Source organism: Coregonus clupeaformis, chromosome 27 (genome assembly GCF_020615455.1).
Source record: "Coregonus clupeaformis isolate EN_2021a chromosome 27, ASM2061545v1, whole genome shotgun sequence".
Lineage (NCBI taxonomy): Eukaryota > Metazoa > Chordata > Actinopteri > Salmoniformes > Salmonidae > Coregonus > Coregonus clupeaformis.
Window position 1 is genome coordinate 8,389,729 of NC_059218.1, and position 5,564 is coordinate 8,395,292.

General features: G+C 42.2%; 1 long non-coding RNA gene across 1 annotated transcript; it reads right to left on the reverse strand.

Moving 5' to 3' along the window:
* Positions 1-1,238: 1,238 nt before the first annotated feature.
* On the reverse strand, positions 1,239-4,726 carry LOC121541109. The gene is made up of 8 exons (XR_005995713.2): positions 4,347-4,726; positions 2,700-2,798; positions 2,490-2,578; positions 2,175-2,282; positions 1,910-2,094; positions 1,715-1,818; positions 1,520-1,626; positions 1,239-1,358 (listed from the first exon to the last, which is right to left on the reverse strand). It is a non-coding gene; the product is annotated as an uncharacterized LOC121541109 (long non-coding RNA).
* Between the last annotated feature and the right edge of the window lie 838 nt (positions 4,727-5,564).

Sequence of the window (5,564 nt, forward strand, 5' to 3'; positions counted from 1 at the left end):
ACTCAGTACTTTGTTGAAGCACCTTTGGCAGCGATTACAGCCTCGAGTCGTCTTGGGTATGACGCTACAAGCTTGGCACACCTGTATTTGGGGAGTTTCTCCCATTCTTCTCTGTAGTTGGATGGGGGAGCGTTGCTGCACAGCTATTTTCAGATCTCTCCTCAGATTTTTGATCGGGTTCAAGTCCAGGCTCTGGCTTGGCCACTCAAGGATATCCTGAGCGCCCTGGAGCAGGTTTTCATCAAGTATCTCTCTGTACTTTGCTCCGTTCATCTTTTCCTCGATCCTGACTAGTCTCCCAGTCCCACTGTGTTCTTGGGGACCTTCAATGCTGCAGACATTTTTTGGTACCCTTCCGCAGACCTGTGCCTCGACACAATCCTGTCTCGGAGCTCTACAGACAATTCCTTCAACCTCATGGCTTGGTTTTTGCTCTGACATGCACTGTCAACTGTGGGACCTTATATAGACAGGTGTGTGCCTTTCCAAATCATGTCCAATCAATTGAATTTACCACAGATGGACTCCAATCAAGTTGTAGAAACATCTCAAGGATGATCAATGGAAACAGGATGCACCTGAGCTCAATTTCGAGTCTCAAAGCAAAGGGTCTGAATACTTATGTAAATAAGGTATTTCTGTTTTTTATTTTTAATACATTTGCAAAATTGTCTAAAACCCTGTTTTCGCTTTGTCATTATGGGGTATTGTGTGTAGGTTGCTGAGGACTTTTTTTTTCTTTAATCCATTTTTGAATAAGGCTGTAACGTAACAACATTTGGAAAAAGGGAAGGGGTCTGAATACTTTCCGAATGCACTGTATGTATCTATTGTAGGTGAATGAATAATGTTGCCGTAACAAATACCATAAAGGGATACCTTACAATTTACAACAATGAACACCTTGTGAAACAGCTGTGAAAACCAACCTGGCAATATTTAAGATTTAAATATCTAAACGATTTTTTTGTACACTCACATGGCAATCATAGACTGAAATACTGAATTCTGGTGTGTGGAATAAAGAGGAAGTGGGTGCTGTGTGGGTGGGAGGTTCTGCCTGTCACTTGTTCTCAACAGGCAGCCAGTATTGGAAGGAGGACTTGAAGAGGGAGACTGCAAAGTCCAGGCACTGCTGCTCTCTTTGTTCTGAGTGTTTGCAGTGCTAGTGTTTTTAGTTCATCTGTGTATCTCACATTATGTGCCCAGTATGATAGAGCAAGAACACTTTCTTAGCAGATAATGACAACATGACAATAACAGTAGCTGTAGATGATGTAATGAAAAGTTGGAGGGTGGTTGGTAAAGGAGGACATCAGGTGGATCCACGTCTGGGTGTTGGGCAGAACCCCTAGGTCCTGGAGAACAGGAGCAGAGTTAAAGGGAACAGGGTAGGAGACAGAGACGTAAACAAGCAAACACACAGGTTATATTTTACTGTGAGAAAATGTGATGGATTAGTGCAGTGTTATAAATGGGAGATGTGTACTTTTCAACAGATTTTGAAGGTATAGCCTACCTCAAGCTGGTCGCCCTCCGACTCAGAGCACAAAGAATCAGACTGATCCAAACTCACTGGCTCTGTTGGATGGGATACCTCCTGGGTGGCTCAGACAGTTGATGGTCCTAAAGTCATTTGGAGAGGTACATTTTTATAAGCTATGCATATTGACAATTTCTTGCTTTCTCAAATGTCAACCAAAGCTTAACATACTTCGTCTCATGGGCTTCACCGAAGTGTAGGGCGTCAGGGCTTTCAGTGGTCGACCGTCCAACTGCTCTAACTGTAGAAGATTGTTGGCTTCCACTGAGGAAACCCTAGGAAGACAAAGATAAAAATACTAAAACTATCTTCAGGTTATTTTGTGTGCAAATGCAAATAGTTATTATCTGAGATTTTTATATTCACCTTAACGTATGGTGACCCCAGCTAGGAGCGAAAGAGCAGCGAGGTTTCCCAGGTCTCGCCTTCCTTTCGTCCTTCTTCCAAACCAAGTCATTCGCCCGGATGTCGAAGCACTTGGTCCCCTTCTTGATTCTCCTCCGGTAGCTCTCCTTCTATTTCTCCTGTGCTTTGTCGATGTTCAGTCTCACCTTGAGTGATAACAGAAATAAATGCAATTATATTTCATATTATTACAAATACATTTCTTACAGCGGACAACAATTTTTACCTGTTCAAAAACCTCCACATCCTTCTCAGCCCGTGCCTGAAAGTGGTCCTCGAAGGCGTTCTGATCTGGTTCGACAACTTCCACCACATCAGGTGGAGTTTCAGTGATCTGAAAGTACGTTATACAAAAATGGCAATAGACAAACAACAACACGAAGTCAATCACAAATTTTAAAGACTACAGTATATGCAATAAATATATATACAATTGCATTGTTTACCTCAGTCAACAGCTGCGGCTCCTATCCGTACAACAGGCAATAGGGCGAGTACTCGTGGAGGCCTGGACGCTGCTGTTGTGTGCAAAGATAATTACCTTCAGGTTGTCCTCCCACTGTTCCTGGTACCCGTCAAGGGAATTGCCCATGGCAGTCTTGAGGGTCTGGTTGGTCCGTTCATCCAAACCTGGAGGAGGGGGTAGGAAAGGGATATTTATTGACAATGTAAGATATTGAAATATGTCTGATTATGTACCATGGAAAAACAAAAACAAACAAACCATTGGTATAACCTATAACATCCATACCTTGTTCCAGAGTTCACGACCTCAGTCACTAAAGATGACCTCAGGAGAACCGTGGGGGATGAAGATGTCAATCATCGCCTTGGAGGTGGCCTTGCCAGTCTTTGATGGGTATCATACAAAACAAAAATCTATTTTTAGTTCCAAGCACCCTTTTTAATGGGTTACAGAATGGAATTTAGAGTTAACAACAAGATTAATAAGAGAGGAAGATTGGGCAAAAATGCAAATCATTGAATAATGATCCAGTTCTGGAGACAGCAGAGTTTGTGCTCTGCAGCTGGGCCCTTGAATGATTTACAACCCATCACACGACGCACAGTGAGGCTCCTTGACTGTCACTTGTGCGTCTCTATTTTGTCATGATTCCTCTCGTCCCTCCCGTAGCATGTGAGCTCCTTTTTAACTATCTTTTTAAATTATATTTTGATAATAATTGGTTGGCCAATAGGGGGTGATACCATCGTATATCACAATGTTTTATGGGTACTTAATCACGATAAGACAAAGGTTGATATGGCCCAACCCTATCGTGCATCAGCAGTTTTTCTCTTGTTATGTCAGTCACCGACAGTCACTCAATTAGCCCATGTCAGCAAACAAACTTTTGATTGGTAAATTAGGCTACACAGCTATAACTTGTAGTAATCATGGTCGAATTATCGACTGGACACAAAGGGCACGTGCCAAGGGGCCCAGACCTAAAGGGGGCCCCCATTGATTGTGTTAGTCACTCTCACTCAGATATCATATTAACAGTCATGAACGGAAATGAGAAGGAAATTAGCTTTAAAACTGCAAAAATGTATCTCCACCCTATGGCAAAATGAGGATGATTGCATGAAATTAGTTATACATTTTCAAAATCTTCTCTCCGGCCCTTGGCAAAATGTGTAGAATTGCAGCAAACTTGCCCCTCAACAAAATGTTGCTTAGGGTTCCCAAAAGGCTAGGGCAAGCCCTGTGTGTGTGTGTGTGTGTGTGTGTGTGTGTGTGTGTGTGTGTGTGCGCAGTGGTGGAAAAAGTACTCAATTGTCATACTTGAGTAAAAGTAAAGATACCTTAACAGAAAATGACTCAAGTAAAAGTGAAAGTCACCCAGTAAAATACTACTTGAGTAAAAGTCTAAAAGTATTTGGTTTTAAATATACTTAAGTATCAAAAGTAAAAGTACAAGTATAAATAATTTCAAATTCCATATATTAAGCAAACCAGACGACACCATTTTCTTGTTTTTTTATTTACGGATAGCCAGGGGCACACTCCAACACTCAGACATATTTACAAACAAAGCATGTGTTTAGTGAGTCCGCCAGATCAGAGGCAGTAGGGATGACCAGGGATGTTCTCTTGATAAGTGCATGAATTTGACAATTTTCCTGTCCTGCTAAGCATTCAAAATGTAACGAGTACTTTAGAGTGTCAGAGAAAATGTATGGAGTAAAAAGTACATAATTTTCTTTAGGAATGTGGTGAAGTAGATGTAAAAGTTGTCAAAAATTTAAATAGTAAAGTAAAGATACCCCAAAAAACTATTTTTATTTAAGTACTGTACACCACTGTGTGTGTGTGTGTCTGTGTGTGTGTGTGTGTGTGTGTGTGTGTGTTTGTGCGTGTGTGTGTGTTTGTTTGTGTGTGTGGCATACTTACAATCTCCCACAGGAGGACAAGTTATCTCCCCTGATGATGAAGATTCCTCGGGCGATGTCTCCGTACCGCTTCCATGCGTGAACCCTCTCCACCGTCTGCTGCAGCACCAGGATGGCACACACACACACAGAGTAAGACCACGACTGTGGGATTCCTTTAAACTATTGTAAGATCTTAGTTTTGTCCTCACACAACTTTTTTAATTAAACTTTTTCACCCCGGACGCTTTATCTGAACACAGATCTGCACCTCATCCGGCCGAAAAAAAATAAGCAAAGTAACATTATGCCTTCTCATTGCAGTCGCTGTACTCTTAATATACAGGATAACTATCACCGTATTGGTGGTCCTCTGTAGCTCAATTGGTAGAACATGGCGCTTGTAACGCCACAGTAGTGGGTTCGATCCCCGGGACCACCCATACGTAAAAATGTACACACATGACTGTAAGTGGCGCAGTGGTCTAAGGCACTGCATCGCAGTGCTAGCTGTGCCACTATAGATCCTGGTTCGAATCCAGGCTCTGTCGCAGCCGGCCGCGACCGGGAGACCCATGGGGCGGCGCACAATTGGCCTAGCGTTGTCCAGGGTAGGGGAGGGAATGGCTGGCAGGGATGTAGCTCAGTTAATAGAGCATGGCGTTTGCAACGCCAGGGTTGTGGGTTCGATTTCCACGGGGGACCAGTATGAAGAAAAAAAAATGCAAAAAATATATATATGTATTCACTAACTGTAAGTCGCTCTGGATAAAAGCGTCTGCTAAATGGCATATTATTATATTATTTATTGTGAGGATAGCCTAGTTGCAAGCTTGGCTTCAGATGCAATTGTTAGGCAAGGGCAATTTAACCTCTACGGGATCGGTGTCCCTTATACGGGACGGTTGTTGCTCAATATGCGATATGCGACTAGAACGGTGTTGTAAACAACAGCCAACTTTCCCAGGACATAGACATGTCTTATATGGGCAGAAAGCTTACATTCTTGTTAATCTAACTGCAGTGTCCAATTTACAGTAGCTATTACAGTGAAAAAATACCAAGCTATTGTTTGAGGAGAGTGCACAACAACAAAATACTTTTATCACGGCAACTGGTTTGGTACATTCACCTCTGAAGGTAAATCATGTACTTACATTCAGTCATCTTGCACTGATTTGTCATCCTGAGGGTCCCAGGGATAAAATGTAGTGTAGTTTTTTTGAAAAATCAATTTTTA